Source organism: Physeter macrocephalus, chromosome 14, assembly GCF_002837175.3.
Source record: "Physeter macrocephalus isolate SW-GA chromosome 14, ASM283717v5, whole genome shotgun sequence".
Taxonomy (NCBI): Eukaryota; Metazoa; Chordata; class Mammalia; order Artiodactyla; family Physeteridae; genus Physeter; species Physeter macrocephalus.
In genome coordinates this window covers 60,137,184-60,158,590 of record NC_041227.1, presented here as the reverse complement: position 1 = coordinate 60,158,590, position 21,407 = coordinate 60,137,184, and the positions used below count along the sequence as shown (strand labels likewise).

Sequence of the window (21,407 nt, the reverse complement as noted above, 5' to 3'; positions counted from 1 at the left end):
CCTGGCCTCTGCTCCTGGGAACTCAAGGGGGGCCCCTCACAGCTGTCCTTTCCCTAGCCCAGGGCTTCCCAACCTTGGCATTACTGACATTTTGGACGGGATATTTCTTTATTGTGGGGTGCTGTCCTGTGCATTGTAGGGTGTTTGGCAGCATCCCTGGCCTCTGCCTCCGAGGTGCCAGTTGCAGCCCCTGGATGTGACAACCAAAAATGTTTCGGGACTTGGTCAAATGTCCCCTGGGGGGGGGGCACAGGCCCCCTGCTGAGAACAACTGCCCTAGTCTGTCGGCCTCTCTAAGGCCAGTCGTCTGGATTCAGATTCCTTTTCTCCTTTCACTATTGTTCTCTCTCCATATCTCCAAACCCTGACGTTGTTTAAAGTCATTCAATGCAAAAAAAGCTTATGCTACAGCTTTCCTCCTCCAACAGGGATTTAGATCTAAAAGGAAGGATTCAGACCTTGGAGACCAAGAAGAGCCTGTTTATTTTTCAGTGGAGGGTGGGGCTGGGTGGATGTGAAAAGTCAAGTCCCTTTCTTTCCTTCTGGAGAAGCTACCACTACATAGCAGTGAGGGTGGCTAGCCAGGATCTTGGACAAGGACTGCGTGTCTGGAGCCCATGCTTTTAACCATCCTGCTCCCTGCCTCCTCTGAGGACTCACCTCAGTGGTGGTTTGGGGAAGGACGCAGGGGGCACTGGGCATAGTTCACTAACCAGCTGTGTTTCCCTGGGACAGTCACTCCTCCTCTCTGGGCCTGATAAAGTGAAAGGGGTGAGTTAGATCATCTCTGCCATTATTTTCAGCTCTGATGATTAGTTTGCCCTGTCTTCCGGGCCCCACAGAAGAGAGTCCTTGCTGTGTGAAGGCAGAAATCCATCCAACGAACAGGTCATGAGCTCCTCTTGGGGTCCAGGTGCTGTACTGGGTTACTAAAGATGAAGAAGAGAGAGCTTTGTGACTGAGGATCTCCTAGTCTCAAGGTGGAAACAGACAGGCTAATAGGAACAACAGTGGGTTATTGTTCCTAAAGTAAAGGTACAAGCAAAGTAAGGTGTGGCTCAGTTAGAAATCATCTCCGCATGGGGATCAAAACTAGTGTCTGGAGCAGCTTGTTTCTTAGGGCCATGGGAATTGGGCAATTTTACTGTCGTGGCATCTATCTGCTCTGGTTACCTATTGCTATATCTATATTGATAACAAACCACCCCAAATTTAGTGGCTTAAAACAATAATTTTATTACATTGACAGATTCTGAGGGTCAGGACTTTGGGCAGGAAATATTGGGGCTACCTTGCCTGGGGCCTCAGTTGCAAAGGTTTGAAGAGCTGGTGATGGCTCGAATGGGTGTGACCTGAAATCATCTGGAGGCTTCTTCACTCACAGGTCTACTATTTGGGCTTGGCTGGGACTGTTGACTGAGGTACCTGTAAGTGGTCTTTCCCAGTGGCTTGGGTTTCCTTTCAACATGGCGGCCTCAGGGTGGTCAGACTTCTTTCACAGTGGCTCATGGCTCCAAGAGCAAGTAGAAGCTGCCAGGTGGAAGATGCTTGGCTTTGGATGACCTGGTCTTGGAAGTCACATGGGAGCCCTTCTGCCATACTTTATAAGTTGAGGCAGTCATGAGCTCATGCAGATTCAAGGGGAGGGGACACAGACCCCAACGCTTGTGGGAGGAACATAAAAAAATTTGCAGCCATGTTTTAAAACCACCACACCATTCTTATTTCCATGTTCAGAGGTCTGAATTTCTCCAAATCTTTAGTAGAGAATCCCACCTGGAAAAATCTCTCCAGGTGTATTTACACCAAAAGCCTACTTCAATTAATCAATTCTAATGCTCCAATTACTCAGCTTATATTTTCAGACACTCTAATAAGCACCACAAATGAATAGGAATTAAACTGATGGTGCATCACCCTCTGCTATCAGAAAGACCACACTTGATTTCCCAAGCAGCCTTCCCTTTTGTGAGATGAACTTCCTTTTCTCACCTCTGTTTAGCACAGGGAAGTGTTTCCCTGGGGCTGAGGTGGGGTTGGAGTAGGTGGGAAGGCTTCCAAGAAAATGTAGCAATTGTAATAAAGGTAAGTTTTAAATGAAGACTGGAGCCTTTTTGGTGGGTGCCTTTTTCATGTTGGGAAAGACCTGGGTTCCTATCCAGCGTTTGCAGTCAGCAACCTGGGCCTCAGTTCACTCATCTGTAGAGTAAGAGGGTTGGGCTTGATAATTTCTAAGAACTCTTCCAGCTTCAAAAATGTCTGTGACTATAGGAATATTTACCAAGGGCAATTTTCTAACATCAATACCCAGAGGGAACACCCGTGTCAGAATCATATTCATTTGAATAACTTGCCTTCAAGAAATACCATCACACTCTTGGTAACCAGACCTTTTCCTCTGTATTTGCATAAATACACACATACATTTTTACATAGTGGTATCATAATGTAGTTTTTCTTCTTCAATTTCCTTTTTTTCCCCAACCACTGTAATATATACTGAAAAGCTTCCATATCAGTACATAGAATTAAACTTAATTTTTTTCCCCTGCTATATAATAGTGCACTGTATAGATACACCATAAATTATTTAAATAGACCCCTTTTGATATAAATGCATGTCCCTTCCATTCTTTTGTCTTTATTAACAATGCTGCAATGAATAGCCATGTACATACAACATTTTTCTCCTATGCAGCTGTATGTAAATTTCTAGAGGCAAATTTACTGGGTAAAGGCTATGGGCTTTTGTAATTTTGATAGATATTGACAATTCTCATCATAGAGATTATACCAATTTATTCTTCCATCAATAATATATGAAAGAGCTTTTTCCCTCACACAATGTATGATCAAACTTTATAATTCTTGCCACCCTGATAAAGTGAAAATAGCATCTCATTGTAGTTTTAAGTGACATTTCTCCTTGCTGAGAAAGTCAGCACTTTTCTTATATGTAAGAGTCCTTTGTATTTCTTTTTCTCAGAAATGTCTCCTTGTAGACTTTTGGAAGGAGATGCACTTAGATCATTTTTAACAGATATTGTTGAATTTGTCTGATGGATCCGCCAGATATTGTTGAATTTGTCTGATGGATCCACCAAATGGCATTGCTCTGTCCTCCTCTTTATACCAGTTTCTGATGTTGCCTATAAACCCTAAGGCAGATGGGGACATCCTCAGCCTAGCAATCCACCCCTTTATATGAAGCTTTGCCTTTGGGTGGACTGGAGCAGGACAGCTGCCAGAGTGACCTCCCCCAGCCATGAACTGGTTTGTATTTGCGAGGACAACACTGGGGAGATGATATAAAGCACCAAAGCCTCTCTCTGACCCTCCCATTCAGTCTTGTCCACCAGACTCAGGAAACGACTGCACTCCATTTTTTTTTTTTTTTTTTTTTTTTGCGGTACGCGGGCCTCCCACTGTTGTGGCCTCTCCTGTTCTGGAACACAGGAGCACTCCATTTTTGATGAAGCCTGTTTCTTCATAGTACATTTTGTTATCATTATGGGTTTTGTCTTTTTTTTTTCAGTTATACATATATATACATTCTTTTTTGTGTGTGTTCTTTTCCATTATGGTTTATCATAGAATATTGAATATTCTGTGCTATACAGCAGGATAAATTTGTTGTTTATCCATTCTATACATAAAAGCTTACATCTGCTGACCCCAACTTCCCACTCCATCCCTCCCCCAACCCTCTCCCCCTGGCTACCACCAATCTGTTCTCTATGTCCGTGATTCTATTTCTGTTTCATAAATAGGTTCATTTGTGTCATATTTTAGATTCCACATGTAAGTGATACCATATGGTATTTCCTCCCCCAGCCATGAACTGGTTTGTATTTGCGAGGACAACACTGGGGAGATGATATAAAGCACCAAAGCCTCTCTCTGACCCTCCCATTCAGTCTTGTCCACCAGACTCAGGAAACGACTGCACTCCATTTTTTTTTTTTTTTTTTTTTTTGCGGTACGCGGGCCTCCCACTGTTGTGGCCTCTCCTGTTCTGGAACACAGGAGCACTCCATTTTTGATGAAGCCTGTTTCTTCATAGTACATTTTGTTATCATTATGGGTTTTGTCTTTTTTTTTTCAGTTATACATATATATATATACATTCTTTTTTGTGTGTGTTCTTTTCCATTATGGTTTATCATAGAATATTGAATATTCTGTGCTATACAGCAGGATAAATTTGTTGTTTATCCATTCTATACATAAAAGCTTACATCTGCTGACCCCAACTTCCCACTCCATCCCTCCCCCAACCCTCTCCCCCTGGCTACCACCAATCTGTTCTCTATGTCCGTGATTCTATTTCTGTTTCATAAATAGGTTCATTTGTGTCATATTTTAGATTCCACATGTAAGTGATACCATATGGTATTTGTCTTTCTCTTTCTGACTTACTTCACTTACTATGATAATCTCTAGTTGCATCCATGTTGCTGCAAATAGCATTATTTTGTTCTTTTTTATGGCTGGGTAGTATTCCACTGTATATAGGTACAACATCTTCTTCATCCATTCACCTGTTGATGGACATTTAGGTTGTTTCCATATCTTGGCTGTTGTGAATAGTGCTGCTATGAACATAGCGGCATGTATCTTTATGAATTATAGTTTTGTTCAGATATATGCCCAGAAGCAGAATTACTAGATCATAAGGTAGTTCTGTTTTTAGTTTCTGAGGACCCTCCATACTGATTTCCACAGTGGCTGCACCAACTTACATTCCCATTAACAGTGTAAGAGGGTTCTATGGGTTTTGTCATTAAAAACAAGAAAACCAGCTTACAGTCTTTCTAGAAAAAGTCAAACATTGACCAGTTTCATCATTTATTGGCATCAGTTTTTTTACTGGTGATGATGGTGATACATCTCTTTTTTTCTCAGCAACTCCTCATCCTTGCTTTTCAAGGTTTACATATAGAGATGGAAGGAAAGCCAGGTTTGGCTGTAAGCCTAAGGCCACACTCACCAACACAGTTAATCAGAATTTGAGGTCAATAGCGCCCTGCTCAGCCAAGGATAAAGAAGATACTCTACTTAGATTGTCATGTGGCCTTAGTGTTTGATACTTAGTGTCTGGTACTGGCCTTAGTGTCTGGTACAGATAGAGTAGGGGGTCCCTGGAGAAAGAGAACCAGGCCTGGCTTTCTTGACATAAGAGAAGCCATGTTAAGCCTAAGCCATTTTGTGTCTGAGCCTGGGCCTAGTGCTTGCCCTTGCAGAAGGATAGGCCTCAATAGGATTTTAAGGGAACAAAAGAATGTAAGAACAAACAGCTATTACCTGGCCAGGGAGATAACATAACCATATGGGGACAATATATCAGTTGTAAAGCCTCCCAGTCCTGTTTCAAAGGTAAGGATTAGCCTGAAGCACATTCTTGAGCTGTTTTGCAGGACCCCATCCCCCTAGAGCACTCGACCACCAGATTCACCAGAACTTAAGGAAAGATAATGCTGACCTTTGCTGACCCTCGTGACTTCAATCAACTAGAGCTCGGACTCTGTCAACCTTTGCCCCAGTTCTATGCAGAATTGTCGTCTGCTCAAGCCCCTTCATAGCTATGCATGCACTCTTGGATTAAAACTTCCCCAATTTTGTTGTTCGGGGAGATGCTGCTTTGGGAAATATTTCTGGTGTTCTCTTTACTTGCTGCAAGTAATAAGCCTTCCTTCTCCTGCTCTTTGGCTTGGTTGTGTATTTTGGCTCCACACCCAAGAGGCAAATCCAGTTTAGGGGTAATAGTACCAGCTAGCTAAAATCCTAGAAGGAGGAAAGTTTGGACAATTAGCCAAGTTCCAGCATTTTTCATGCACCACGTTCTGTGTTAGGGATGCAGAAGTGAATTACCAAGATGCAGCCTTTGGGCTCAGATAGCTCAAACATCAGAGTAGTTCAATCCATAAGCAGATATTTGTGATATAGCATGGTAAGTTCCATGATTAAAAAAAGCTTTTTCCAATTTAACCCAAAGGATCCTGGAGGAGGTGCACCTTGGTCCTAATATTAGTGTGAATTGCTTTTAGGGAGATAAGACTGTGTGATAAAATAAATGAAGAGAAATAAAAAGATGTGTGGATATGTAGAAAGTGGTTTGGTGTTTCTGGAGCAGAAAGTATGTCATGGGCAGTGATTGAAGAGGTAGATAGAGCGTGGTGAGGCCTGTTTGCTCTCTGGAAGACTTATGATTTATTCCACAGTGTTGTGTTTTCCCCATGGCCAGACACGCAGATGGCATTCCACTGGATGGATTCTCTTGGGTGTGCCTAGGTTTATCCACAGTTACCAGCTCAATGGTTACATCTGCACCCTTTTCTCTATCCAACAAGTGTGTGAAAAGATGAAGTTTTTACAGTCCTTATAAAGCTTGGACCCATCAGGCTTGGAGCTTGAAGAGGAGTGAGGTCAAAGAAATATAGTCCAGCAACAGATATAACGTCTGAATAGCTCAAACCCTTTGCTGTGGAGTTGAATCATCTGTGCATTTTGACTTAGTCTAATTCAACTCTTCATGCTCAGCAAAGAACACAAGAAAGAGAGAGATGGAGACATGCAAGGGAATTTGTGAGCACAATGCAAATGGTCCAGCAACTCCGTCCTCCATTCCCTGGCACAAAAGGGCACGAGAGGAGAGGACTGACATTCATGTCCCATGATCAGGCTCAGTTTCCCATTTAACTCTCATAAATCAGGACACTAAACACAAGATAAAGAACTCACCAAAGAACCAGTGAATGACACAGCCATCGCTGGAAGGAAGGCTGGTAGGGTTGGCCACATACAAAACCCAGCATATATGTGACTTTAAAGAGGTAATTAAGTTAAAATGAGGTCATTATGGCCCTAATCTAATAAAACTGGTGTTTTTTAATAAGAAGAGGACTTTTGGAAACAGACACACACTGAGGGAAGCCTATATGAAAGACGCAGAAAGAAGACAGCCGTCTACAAGCCAAAGAGTGAGAGGCCGCAGAAGAAACCAACCCTACTGACACCTTGATCTCAGACTTCTAGCCTCTAAAACCATGAGAAAATAAATTTCTGTTGTTTAAGCCACCCAGTCCGTGGGACTTTTTTATGACAGCCTTAAGAAACTAATGCATTGTAGAAGGGGCCTGTCACATTAACTATGTCTGTCCCATTCCTCTCCAAACTGTTCAAATCTTTATACGAAAAGGGAAACCACTCACAAACATTGGCACATTAGTTGCTTTTGGTCAGAACTTACTTTGACGCCCCTCACGGCTCATCAGAGGAGTGTGAAAGCATTGTGTGTGATAGGGGCCATGGGAGAATTCAAAGCAGAGAAGAGCAGGATGGATCTGAATTTGGGGTCGGTCACACCAGCATCAATATTGAAGATAGATTGAAAGAGGGCAAGATGGGAAATGGAGAGCGATTAACAAGCTTTCCCATGCAGTAGCAGCAGGGGTGGAGAGTTCTGGACGGGTTTGACAAATATTTAGGCATGAGAATAGCAGTATTGGCTAATAGGATGGGGAGTGAAAAGAGGGAGGAGAGATGGATGACTGGTTTATTTCTATATTTCTATCTTGGGTATCAAGTATATGGTGACATCATCAATGGAAAAGGACTCTAGGAGAATTTACTTGTTTATTTGCATGCTGCCTCATTCCAGAAAGAGCTAAAGTTGGCTTGCACAAATACTGACCATGCCATCATGAAGACAAGCAGATAAGGAGAGTGAATCAGGACCAGGTGAAAGTAGGAGAGACAAGATGAATCCAAGAGCGAGGTTAGTATACAGGTCTTCACCCAAAGGTTCTAAACACTTGCCAGAGATGGACTGTTTGTTTTGCTTTAGCCTAAAGAATGATATTATTCAAACTTGTCGGTTTGGTCAATGTCCACCTCTTCCAAGAACCTGGAGTCTGAAAATTCTACCTTGGTGTGAAAATCTGGCTTTTGGGTTCTGGTATCAGAGGCGCCAGGAATATGGGGAGAAGCATAGATTGAATCTTTGGAGAGTCCATAGAGAGAGGGTCAAAAACCACAAGGTATCCCCAGAATAGTCCTACGGCACAGTGGCATCTGGGCCCTGAGTTCAGAGGCTGTGAAGACAGAGTGTCTGTAGTTTGATGTAACCGTGTAAAATCTGTTTATTTGGGAAATATGACATGGATATGTCACATGCCTTCCACGATGCCACTTGACTGATTTGCGAAGCATCACTCTTTCTGCTACGTGAATATGCAGGTTATATAAGCAATCTGGCAGCTTAAGTCTTGTTACTGTCATTTCCAAGGTGGCAGATGATTCAGAGCTAAGGGGACCTCTCCTGCCACACAATCGAGCGTGAATGCATCACCATCCAGGCACATTTCTATTATCCCTTGATGATCGTACGTTTAGAATATGCCCAAACCACCAGTTTGAAAGCTCTTGGGCTGGGAAAGGGAATGGCTGTCGCTGTGTTCTGTTTTCTAGAGAATCTGTCTTCTGCCAACTGTTAAGGCGAAAGTGAGCAGGGTGTTCAACAGGTTTACATTCCTGCTGCCTGTTGGTCCCTTTCTCTACTGCAGAAGGGACAGGAGAGGGGCTTTTGAGAGTGAGTTGTATAGACTGGCTCTTGGCACTCATATTACTCTACCTCACTGGGTCCAGAACTGGTTGAAGCCCGATTTGCTGATCTTTGCAGCTCATGAGTGAGTGTGTGTGTGTGTGTTCGTGCACATGTGTGCACATATGCATGTGTGTGTTGGGCTTGACTTGCTCTGTTCCCTGCCGTGAATATCTGTTGCTGCTGTCTGCCCACATACATTCCCCCTTCTCCAGTGAAATCACCCTGATTTCCTCTTGGAGAGTCACCTTCTCCTACTTTCAGTCCAGAGGTGGTGACGTGACTCAGATCATCGTCTTCCACCTTCCTGCCTTCTGTGACTGGTTCAGGGATGGACACGTGACTTCATTCAGGCCACAGAGAGCAATATTGGCACTTTTGATGGAACTACTGGAGAAAAGATGTGCTCATTGCTTCTGGGGCTACTGATCTAGTACAATATAAGCCTGGACTTGCTGGCTGCCATCTTGTCGTCACATGGAGATGGCCCACCTAAGGATAGAACCAACACAGAGGAGATGAGACCTGAGATTTGGGAAAAGACAGCCTGCACCAAGCCATAAATGAAGTCCAATGACATGTGGACCCCGTAGAGTTTTAAACCAACAAATTCATCGTTACCATTGTTATTTTGCTTACTCCAGTTTTATTTCCATCACTTCCAGCTACAAGTCTTGCCTAAGACAATCTCTCTACCCTCTATGCTTGATTGTCTCTAGGCAGGATCCAAGCTAGAGTGTTGAGACATTTAATCATAGGCAAGTTTAGGGGCATTCCCTGCCAATCCCCACGGATATACAAAGTATAGGGAATATGTTGTGACTTAAAATGAGGGCGGGGCCTTTACCTCAATCCTTAGGTGCCACTAGAGTTACTGATGCTCTTTCTGTTCCATGCTCTTATACCACTTTGTCCCTCAGCCTTTGTCTTCTCCAAGGACCACGTCACTGCTATATTTTCTTCTAGCCAGAGGTTTTATCACTGTTGTGGCCTCTCCTGTTGCGGAGCACAGGCTCCAGACGCACAGGCTCAGCGGCCATGGCTCACGGGCCCAGCCGCTCCGCGGCACGTGGGGTCTTCCCAGACCGGGGCACGAACCCGCATCCCCTGCATCGGCAGGCGGACTCTCAACCACTGTGCCACCAGGGAAGCCCCTAGCCAGAGGTTTGACCAGAGTTTTTTGCCTGTGCTTTCAAAGTCTCAGCACCTTGTCCAACCTCCCTGGTATCCCACAGGGATCTGTATTCAAACAGGATACTAGTTCTATCACTTGTGGAAACCTCAAACCTCCATAACCCTATGGAGAAGGCAATGCTTAATCTACCTCCTCACCACCAATCCCCACCCTATCAGCCTATTTTTCTATGCTGTCAATGAGCTTCCACCTCCTAAACAAAACTAGGGTGAGGGTTGCCTTCTGGATGTCTCATAATTTATGTTTTTGGCCCTTTGGCTGAGATGATAATTGTCTCCACTATAGACTTTCTCCTTCTTTCATGCCGAAGGAATTTTTAGCTGTACAAGTAGATGTCAGAGTAAGGCCAACATTTACCAGCCTGCCTTGCAACTGGGGGCAGCTGTACAACTAAGTTCTGGTCAGAAGGATCTAGGAAGAAAGGGTGGGTAGAAACTTCTGAGAGCCTTCTTTAAGAGGCAGTTCATACTTGCCATTTGTTCCTTCTTCTTTTTCCCTTTTCCCATCCTGCTGCCTGGAATGTAGGTGGTGCCATCTTGAACCAAGAGCATGATGGTCATATCTTAAAAGATGTTAGAGCAGTGAGTTGGGAGGGGACTTAGACTTCAATTATAAAAGATGCGCAGAGGAGGAACCCCCCTCTTCTTTGGCTTCATGTCAAGATGATTGAAATGACAGCTTCCATCTTGTGACCATCAAGGGGCAAGCTCAAGGATCAAGGCAACCACTGAGCATGACAAAACTGAAGGAAGAAGAAAGCTGGGTCCATGATGACATCACTCCCCTGGACCCTTCTACCTCCAGACTTTTTGCTATGTGAAATGAGATCTTTTGCCCATTGTTTAAGCCACTTTTATTTGGATATTTTACTATATAAAGTCACCCTAACTGATGCGACATGAAGGAGCACAGTCCCAGAACACCAAGGCTTGATAACTTGTTCTTAAGATGAAGCAAGGAAACTCCCCCTTGATTTTTTTTTTTTTTAACATCTTTATTGGAGTATAGTTGCTTTACAATGGTGTGTTAGTTTCTACTGTATAACAAAGTGAATCAGCTATATGTATACATATACCCCATATCTCCTCCCTCTTGCGTCTCCCTCCCACCCTCCCTACCCCACCCCTCTAGGTGGTCACAAAGCACCGAGCTGGCATCCTTCTGAGACAAGAACAAAACACAAACAGATATCACAGTAAATTATCCCCCATATGTAAAAAGCACAGCATGGAACCTGACACATTTAAGCAGCCAGTAAAAGGTAGCTATTTTTCTTTTTCTTATTAGCATGATGCCTCAATAAATGTTAGTTTCCGATGCTATCTCCTTGAATGTCTCTCCCTCTGCTGCTAAATTCCCCAGTCCCTTTACATTTATCTCCCTTCTTCCCTATTAAACCTGACTCTTCAAATGACTGTCAACTCACTCTCATTGAGGTGTCAGTGATAGATAAGACTTAATGTATGACCTCATTCCCCAAACACCACTGGCTTGCAAGTAAGATTTACATTTAATAGAGGATTAAAGCCTTAAGCCAAAGGAATGAATCTTTAATGGTAAAATCTGAGGCATCAGAAAGCTTATGAAAAACTAATATTGCAGGGGAGGGGTCTTCCCTCTGATGATCCCAATTTTCTCAGGGGTTCTTATAATGTTCTCCAAAGTTTCCCAGATTTAAAAACATCACGTCATAGAACAATTGATAGTTAGTGGTTGGCAAACAGAGATTTCGTGATGAAGCTCTGCAGAATTGGAGTGGGAAGGGGACTTGTGAAATCAAAGGCATGAAAAGAGGGGGCGTCAGGTCCAGAGGGAGCTGTCTGTCTAGTGAGTCAGGCTGCCTGGCCGTGTGGATAGAGCTTCCCTGGCCGTGTGGATGGAGCTTCCCTGGGAGCTGGGGCTGTGTTGAACCACATTTGTTTTTTGATGTAGCAGTTTCTTGCTTCCTCTTGACATCGGCGCTTCAGGAGCTGTATCACTTTATCTTCCTCCCCATCCCCATCCCCACCCTGCCCTGTTTTGCACTTGAGTTTTCTCTCCTGGCCTCATCCTCATCTCCAGTCCTCTCTCTGCTTGCCCTGACCTCCCGAGGGCTTCTTTGGCTAGTCTCCTTGAGTTCTGTGAGCCTGACTTAGGGTCTCTCCTCTCCTTGGATCCACCCCTGAATCTCTGGGCAGCTTAGTTGGACCCCCAGCAGTGCAGATGTGACAGGCTGCCTTCCTGGTCTTTGGGATTTCCTCTCTGAGCTCCAGTCTTCACTTGGTTTCCTGCTCAGCATCTCCTCTTGGATGTCTCTGACACTTGAAACTCAACATATGTGTCCACATATCTTCCATCTGCCCCCCCAGATCCGTTGTCTCTGGGAGATGGAGCCATTTGAACCTCATCAGCTCTGGCTGGGTTAGATCTATGATTAGGGAGGAGGGAGGCTGCGGTGTTTCTTCCAAGCCCCTTTCCTGAAAGGAGCCTCAGCCCCTTTCAAGGTAGCCTTCTCTACAAGACTCCCTCTTTCCAAGCTCTGGCAGCCTTCCTTCTCCCTGTCCCTGCAGGTCGGGGCCCCTCCACTGCTGCCTGCCTCAGGTGAATGCTCTCCCCCCACGGTGGCTCCCCTGCACCAGCTGTGTCAGCATCACCTGGGAGTTTACTCAAAATGCAAATTTGGAGGCCACATCCCCATCCTTATGAACTAGAAATAAGATGTATTTCTACATTTTCTACAAGCTGCATTTTAACTAGTCCTCTGAAAGAGCACGATTCTGATGCGTGCTGAAGTTTGAGAGTCACCTTTCCGCACTTTTGTGATTAGTAACAAACTCTTCCAAGTATGCCAGATTGAGTGTTCCCTCTGTTTTCTGTTGAGATTCTAACGAATAATAATGATGATGATAATGATAAAAATAGAACTCGGATCCTTCTGCACAAAAGTGACCTTCTTCTAGGGACTGAATGGAGCACCAGGGGATTTGGTCTTACGCATCTCTTTACTCTCAGCACTTACCAGCCTGCCTAGTACGTTGTAGGTGCTCAATAAAGGTTCATTTCAATGGAAGTTTTTTTTCTTCCTAGTTCTGTACTTCTCACGACACGCCGTGCGTAGATTCAGCCATCCACCCACCCAGGCACCACCACATAGGCACTGGGCATGTAAAGCCAAGTAAATATAGCGTTTGGTGTCATGGGTCTCATGAGTTAGCAGGTGACAGGTCAATTCCCTGAGCTTCAGTTACGTCATCTATTCACTGAGGAGCATATCCCATTGTTCACCTCATGGGGTTCTTGTGAGGATTAAATGTAGTAATGCATGTAGGATGCTTGGCGCCATGCCTGACAACATAATGTCCAATCAGTTTTAGTGTTATTTACTATGATCACAATAGATAAATTATAATGTAGCTTGGGCAAGGCTCAAACAGAGATAAAAACAGAGCTTCGTGGAGCCACTTAAAGCCATAAAGCCAGGTGAGCATTTTGCATGTTAAAGGATCATTAAAGTACTTTGTAGATTACTTGGAGTTACAGAAGTATAAAGGGTTTATTTACTGGTCCGGCTGTTATTCTTGCCCTGTGTGACATCTCTTCTCTGCTTTCCCACTTCAAGGCTACTCTTTAGTTTCCATTTGACCCAGTTTTATTCCTGTTAAAAAGTTAGCCAGCGCACAGGACTAACCCAATGATTTATTCTGGGTCGAGACACCTTCAATCTCTGCACTTATTTTTTTCCCTCCAAAATGAATATAATTTTATCATTTTCATTGGTTAAAAAGATCTATGTTCATTGTTTTAAAAAATCATGTGCTAAAAAGAAGTACATAGAACAAAATACAAATCACTCAGAGACACTACTTTTAGTTTATCACTCTTTTTGGTGAGCCTCCTTCTGGATGTATCATTATATATTTATCTGCACCTCTATCAAACTTTAAAATTTTACTTACATGGAGTCATTTTATACTGGCAACCCACTTTTGAGATAGAAGCCATCCTCAGAAGCTCTTGGAAAATTTCATGGAGAGATGCTCCCTGGCTCTCTCCAATATGACCACCAGATGGCGCTGGTTCCGAATTTATCAGAATTGCCCATCCCAGGCGCTGGCTTCGGGAAATAAATGGTCAAAGTCGCAGGTCCCCGGCCCTGGTCCTTCACATCACTCTGGGCCAGTGTTGAAGATGGATTGATTTTTGTCTTTAACGACACCTGTGGAGGGCAAAAGCCATACCCGCATTCTGACGGAGCAAATCTCTCGCCTGTGCCCCTCACCACACCTTGGCAACTCGCTTGGACTGAACCAGTTCTGAGGGTTAGTTTGTTGGTGCCTGTCCTCTCCTCCTCTCCCAACCTCCTGTCCCTAATCAGATTGTGTGATCCCTGCAGGAAGAGACTGAGTCCCCTAACGCAGAGCTTTGTGCGTAAAAGACATTCAATACCTGTTGAGTTTAAGTTTCAGTGAAGAATAAGGTGGTTTGGAAAACAGAGGTTAGAAAGAAAAAAAAAGTATGTGTTTCAAAGCAAAAAGAAAGAAGCATAAAAAGAATATCAGACTGGCGTCAGAAAATTTGACTTTTCGGCTTGGATTTGGTATTGACCGGATGGCTGACCTTGGACAAGCCAATTGACCTCTGTGGGGGTCAAGTTGGCTTATGTGTATGAGGAGGGGTTGGACAGAACGATCCCTAGGTCCTCTTCAGCCCTGACATGTTTGGATACAAAGATCTCTCTAGTTTTTTTTTTCCCTTGGGTCAAACTGCACCTAGAAGTGAATCACTCTGGGCGCTGTCAGGAGCCCTGAGAATCAGGTCCAGCAGTGTCCAGAGCCTGGCCTGGCCTGAGCTCCACTCTCCATCCACCCTCCTTGCAGAGCTGTCAGCGCCAGCTACCCCATACATCATTATTAGATTCCCTTCATCGTGCTAATTGACACAGGATGAAATATACCCAGCAAAGGAAACAGCAAATGCTTTCTCATCCAGCCAGAGTGGCTGGCAAATGGGAGAAACTGCTGTAAAAGTTAACTGAGATTGAAAATGGGCCTGCTCGCATCTTGTAGGGCCAATGTTTCCTGTTACAGGGAACCGGGTCCAATTGGCAGTGTGAATGGTGGGGATGGAGGGGAGGGTGGCCTAGTGGTTCCACGTCTGAAGCCTCTCTGCCTGCTGGGGTCCAGATCCTTAGAGAACCAAGACAGAACAAATATAGGCGGAGCAAGGGGAGAGAGAAGGGGGCTCCTTTGGTCACTCCCAAACTGCAGTGATCATCATAGCCCCTGCTCGGCTTGAAGTCTGTTGAGAATTATTTTGGCATCAGAGTGTAGTACTGGGCAGAGGGGAGTGAGGAATTCCTAGTGTTGGCTTTAGAGCCACGCTTCTCTACTGGGAGATGGGGATGTGCCGCCCGGGGGACACTGGACAATGTCTGGAGGTGACATGAGTGGGGTGGGTGTGACACTCGCATCTGGTGAGTAGAGGCGGGGTGCTGGCAGACATCCGACATGCACAGGGCAGCCTCCTCAATAGAGAATGGTCCTGTCTCCAACGTCAGTAGTGCTGAGGATGAGGAACCCTGTTTTAAAACAGTTTGTGACTTTGGACAGGTAACTGAACCTCTCTGGGTTACTATTTTGTTAAGCTATGTTCCTAGTTTTAGACGGTGTGAAAGATGGCTGGCAAAAATGCCGCGATTCTCCAGCCTCCCTGCCCTGCCCGTTGCAGCACGGCATCTCAGCTCCTGCTATCAAGACCTGGAGTCTGTGTCTGTAGCCCTTGGATCGGGACTGGCCTTGGGAACTGCCTTGTGATAGCTTGAAGCCTAGGCCTCAGAGGCTTTGCACAGTTCTGCTAGTTCCTTGGGAGTCCGGGTCTGCCGTGTGGACAAGCCTGGGCTAGTTTGCTGGAGGATGAGGGGCCTCTTGGAGAGCAACCAAGGTGCTCTATCTTAGGGCCAGCTAATCCCCCAAATGTGAGAGGGAACCCAGCCTACAGCAAAACCACCTACCTGACCCACAGCTGACCAGACCAGGGACCACGGCTGAGACAAGAAGAACCAGCCAGCTGACCTGCTGTCTCACAGGCAGTAAGAGATTCTTACTGTTTTAACCCAGTGAGCTGCAGGGTGGTTTGTTATGCAGCAAGAGATAACTGACACACATGGGCTTGAATGTCAGATGCAGTTAATGGTGAACTCTGAGGGCCGTGGAGGAACTTCTCAAGATTTGCTTTCTTTCCTAATATCTGATATTTTCTTAAGTTGGATAGCTTTCCATGGTCCAAGATGCATACAGCTGCATCTTTGACACCCAGTTAATGGAGCTGAGCAAGCTCTATCTGGAGATAGGTTTGCTTAAGGTCAGTTTTATCCACTTGTATCATGAAATCAACTCCGACATAAACAATAGGCGAAGGTTATTTATGAGAAGGACTCAGGAAAGCTGATGAATGAACAATCCTCAAGCATGAGGAGTCAGAGCCCCTCAAGGGATCTTGGCAGCAGGGATCTGTGATTTCCCCTTCTGCAATGTGTCAAGGGTGACCACTGTGTCCTGACCACCTCCATCCAGTCTGAGGACCAGGACGGGAGACTCTGATGCACTTTCTTGTGCCCCTGCCCTGTCGACAGAGGTGAGATCATTTGATTGGCAGCTCAGCCAACCCCGCACCGAGAGGGAAAGGGGCATCAGACAGGAGCAAAAGATGCCTTCCACCTTAGTCCTTCCCTTCCCCTGCCCCTCCATCCACATTGGTACAAACTGGGAGAGGGGAAGAGAGTATGCATAGGATTTTTGGCATAATGTCTGGCCATTCAGGACATCTCATCACAGCCTAGCTGGAAAATGAAAAAGCTTAGTCAGAAAATTAAAAATCAAACTTAGCAGTACTGTTGTAACCTTCCCCGGTCACTCTCGCCTTGCCGTGTGGATGTCAGAATTCAGGGTGATGTGTTGGAAGTCGATAGGGAGTGAGAAGGGAGTTGGTCTCATTCTGTGAAGACCTCACTCTTTGAGTCAGATTTGGACCAGGGCATTCTCTGCCACTTATGCCACAGCAGATACCACGTATTAGCAGAACCTCCCAAGATTCTCTTGACCAGACATCAAGTTCTGCTGTCCATAAGTCAGCCCAAGGTCTTCTGTCCCAGCAGTAGAGATGGGTGAGTTCCCTATTTCCCATCTGTAAATTAGGAGGGCAGTGATTTCCAACTTTTCTTTTAATCTTCTTGAATCCAACAGGTAAATGTAGAGCCCTCCTCATGGGGGCAGTTGCATGTGTTGGAGGCAGGAGGAGGAGGAGGAGGAGGAGGGGGCAGGCTTGGGCACACACTTGGCTTCCCCTCGGCACCACTGTGGCTACAGAGACATCTCTATGGCCCCATCCGGAGTCTGGGGACCCCTCTGAGAAGATTGTGGGGCTGCTAACCGAGCTGTGAGTACAAGTCTCTGTGAGCATATTGGGGGCTGGCCTTCTTCGGTGTTGAGCATAGAAGATAAATGTGACGAAGGTGCCGTGGAGACGGCAGGTGCTGGACCAAGTTCCTGAGACAGTGAACCAAAGGCAATGCAGCGTTTTCACCAGAGATGAGCATAGGCTCCAGGGAGAACTTAAGAGTCTGAGAAGTTAAAGAGGAACAGTCCCAGGTTCTACTCCCCTCAGTTCCTAGAGTAGGAAGTAGATTTGAACATAATAAGGAGGGGCCTGGCAGAGTGTTAAATAAGGATTAGCGCTTAGCACTGTCAATATTACCGTGTCAGCTTGCAAGTTGATAGATAGCAGGATTGGCCGAGAAGCCTTTGCTCTTCTCCTCTCACCTCACCCCCTCCTGCCAGAAAGATGAAAAGAGGGGGAAAGCCTCCCACCCACGCTGGGAGTTGGCTCTCCGTGCTCTCTCCACCAAGGCTGAGATCCAGTCTCCTTTCTCTCTCTTCCAGGGAGCATTTTCTTCTCCCTTTGTCTCCTGGTAGGAATACCAAGAGAGGAATTGAAGCAAAAAAGGACTAAACCGTCTGCAACAGGAAGACGGAGCGTGTGATAATGATATATAAAGCTAAAAGCACTAAGTGGGCAAAACTGGTGCTCCAGAAATGAGTAAAACCAAGATAAATCTGTCCCCTGGGAGCTCTAACGCATAACTCAAATAACGGGAACAGCAGGGGTCTTCAATCCGCTGGAAGAGCAGGTCGCATTCCTGTGGAGGAGAGCCTCTGCCGGGCATCCATAATTGCTCGTGTGCTCGGGGCTGGCCGCTACTCGCAGAACTGACGTTCCAGCTGGCTGGAGCAGGGCTTCTGCTGGGACCGGGTGCCTGCAGACCAACCTGTCTGGCAGCAGAGATCTGAGGTCCAACCCCAGCCCCGCTACGGAAGGGAGGGAGAACTGGATGGACCCCCAGAAGACCTGGGTTTCAGTCCTGCCTCCACCCCTTTTGTGCTGTATGACCTTGATCAAGTTACTTCATGTCTCTGAGCTCCAATTTTTCTCTCGTGGAAGCTGGAGATAGAAATGTCTGCCGTTGTGGGGAGGGGCAGGAACCCACTCGGCAGGGTGGCTTCACAGATGTGTTTTTTAACAATCTATTTGAAGGAGTGGTTCTCCAAGTGGAGTCCCTGGGAGAAACAGCATCAGCATTCCTTGGGAACTTGCTAGAAATGCAATCCTTGGGCCAGACTCCAGACATACTGAGTCAAAAATTCTGGGGGTGGCACCCAACAATCTGTGCTTGAACAGGTCTTCTGATGCATGGTAAAGTTTGAGTACCATCCCTTTGTAGGAAAGCATCCCCAACTTGTTTTCTTGTCCCCGAGCATCCTAGGTGCTAACTTAACTCATTAAAAAGGACAGCAGAGACTCAAAGATCAGGGGTCCAGCTGGGCTCCCAGGCAGGTCCTGGGATTGGTAACGAGAGTCCCTGTTCCAGGAGACATTTGAGGGGGGCTGAGGGGTCTCTATACCTCTTGGCGGGGGATTCTCTGCAGGTGTGTGTGGTCCCTTCATCTCAGACCCAACCGACTTTCCTCCCTTTCACTGCCCTTGGCTTTTTAAGCTTTTCCTCTCCCCAGACTCAAGAAATGCTTCCAGTCAGGGAGATAGGACTTTCTTCTGCCCCATCACAATTTTTCTACCCTGATTTTCTTTAGAGGTACACTTCTAAAGCTCAAAAGCCCAAGTTTTGAGATTCACAATATGAGCCTTTTGAAGTTTAAAGTCTTCTCTCTGCTTTTATTCCTTAAATAAATAAATGTCATAAAATCTAGTTGCCACTAGAGTGGGGGAAAAAGATGTGTAACCGGACCACGTGGAAGGGATAGCACAGGTGGTGATTTCAATGGTAATGTCTCACCACACATACTGGTAAGACAGAGGGGCAGGCCACTCCACTGAGCATTGCTGGACAATCCTACCCTTTATAGAGGAAACTCTGCACACATCGCTTTGTTGGGAGGACAGGGACCCACACTGAGAACACCACTCACGTGCAGCTTCTTATCCCACATCCCATGGCCATTGTAATAACGTTCCATCATGTACATAACCTGGGTCTCTCTTCCTCTGACCCTATAGAACTCAGCTAGCTGAAGTGATCCATTCCCATCTTTCATGATCCCCATCCGGGTCCTCCTTTGATTAGAGCTCGATGGAGAAACTTCCTTGTGTCTATTATAAAACCTTATGATGCTGGTTTCAGTGTGGTTTTCAGTAGTTACATTCTGAGAAGTATGGATTTTGTGGTTCTGCACTTTTAAGTGTGATCTCACTTTTGTGTATCTAGCTGAGTGGGGATTTAAAGGCATCGAGCAAGGAGCCCAGCTTCCATGTGATTAGAGATGCAAAGATTTGAGGAGCCCACTCCTGGAAGTGTGAAACTCCACTTGCAGCAGGACTGAGAGGGGGTCAGGAGGCTATTTCAATTTTACATTGGTATGATGCATTAGTGTTTATAAGTGTTATTATATATTAAACATTAAGATGTAGTTTTGACAAGCAGCTAATATGAGCTGGGTTGGAATAAGAGGGGTTGATAAGATTTAAGGACCAGTCAGAAAGTTACCGAATAGTAATAGAGTGTATTTCTTTGCATCACGCCTTCAATTGCATATGTTCTGTAGTTAAGGAAACTCATTGTGGATTATATTTAACTTTTAAATAAAATGTTCTGTTTTATGTTATATAGAAAAGACATATTAGAGCAGAATACTCTTAGTAATGGTAAGCCATGGTCAGCCCTGACTAATACCACTTTCTAACTACTATACAGGATAAGCCTTCTAGAGGGTTTCCTTGTAAAGATTCAGCAATGCCATGAGGGTGAAGCCAGAGTGATTGCATGAAGTACAATGAAGTCACCAAGATGATGCTTAAGATGACCTTGGTTCCAGTTTTCCCATGGCCCTCTGTCCAGTCTTTTTTTTTTTTTAAGATTAATTAATTAATTAATTTTTGGCTGCGTGGGGTCTTAGTCACGGCACATGGGATCTTCGTTGAGGCATGCGGGATCTTTCATTGCGGCCGACGGGCTCTTCGTTGTGTCGCGCGGGCTTCCTTCTAGTCGTGGCGTGTGGGTTTTCTCTTCGCTAGTTGAGGTGCGCAAGCTCAGTAGTGGTGGCTTGGGGCTTCGTTGCCCCGTGGCATGTGGGATCTTAGTTCCCTGACCAGGGATCGAACCTGCGTCCCCTGCATTGTAAGGTGGATTCTATACCACTGGCCCACCAGGGAAGTCCCTGTCCAGTCTTACCAATGGTGAGACAGCACAATTCTTGTTCTAGGTGTAGTTGTAGGTCTGGGTCAAGATCTAGGTCTAGGTCAAGGACTAGGCCAGGGTCAAGGTCTAGTTCTATATTTAGTTCCAGTCACTGCACTGACTTGCTTTTGCTCATCTGAGAAATGGTAGCTACTCCTTTACCTGTGTGGTCGTGCTCCTATTTAGCAGAAAGAGGATGAAGAGGCACAGGAGTTGACAGCCTGGGGCCAGTGCGGCTTTTTCTGGACATCAGAAATGCCAAGTTAGAAACGGTGGCTTACTAATGATAGAACTGGTACAAATAGCATCCACTACAAAGTGAAATTCACTTTAATCTACCTGTATTTCACTGTAATAGCTGTCTCTAAGTTGAATGGCGGAGGTTACAAAGTATATTTGCGCGCTATAAATCATTCTGTTTTAGTTTTCCCACCTGTTTTCATTCTTTTTCCCCAGCCCTGCCTTCTTTTCCCTCATCCCTTCTATGGGCCAATAAAGTTTATTCTTCCACCACTTTAAAAAAAAAAAAGAAAAAAGAAAAAAAGAAATGCCAAGTCAGGTCCCAAACTGACTTTAGTTCTTCAGTCCTGTGTCCCATTAGAGGCACAGTCCTGTGTCCTATGGACATACCCGACTGCCTTGCTTTGTGGAGAGAAATCAGAGCTTGGCTTTGGCTGTCATTTCTGAGTGGGGTGAAAGGTTTGCCCTTCATCCTCCATGCTTTGCTATAACATACCAGCCAAAATGACCTGCAGTTTGCAGCCATAATCAGACACTCAAATAGTCAGTCACTTCCCTCTTGTCAGATAATGAACAGCCCAGATGCCACTGTGGAGGGTGATTGGAATTCAGCGATCATGGGAAACTCTACCTTAATTTCTACGTGT

The 21,407-nt window shown here is 45.3% G+C and overlaps 1 long non-coding RNA gene across 6 annotated transcripts in view; it reads left to right on the top strand.

Moving 5' to 3' along the window:
- Positions 1-21,407, top strand: part of LOC114487826 (uncharacterized) — a 151,729-nt gene that overhangs the window by 9,709 nt on the left and 120,613 nt on the right. The window contains exon 3 of one of the 6 annotated variants that reach the window (XR_003683273.1): positions 7,661-7,774. The exons of the other annotated variants lie outside the window; for them this stretch is intronic. This is a non-coding gene — a long non-coding RNA (uncharacterized lncRNA). Of the gene's footprint in view, positions 1-7,660; positions 7,775-21,407 lie in introns of those variants that run through there. 6 annotated transcript variants of the gene reach the window in all.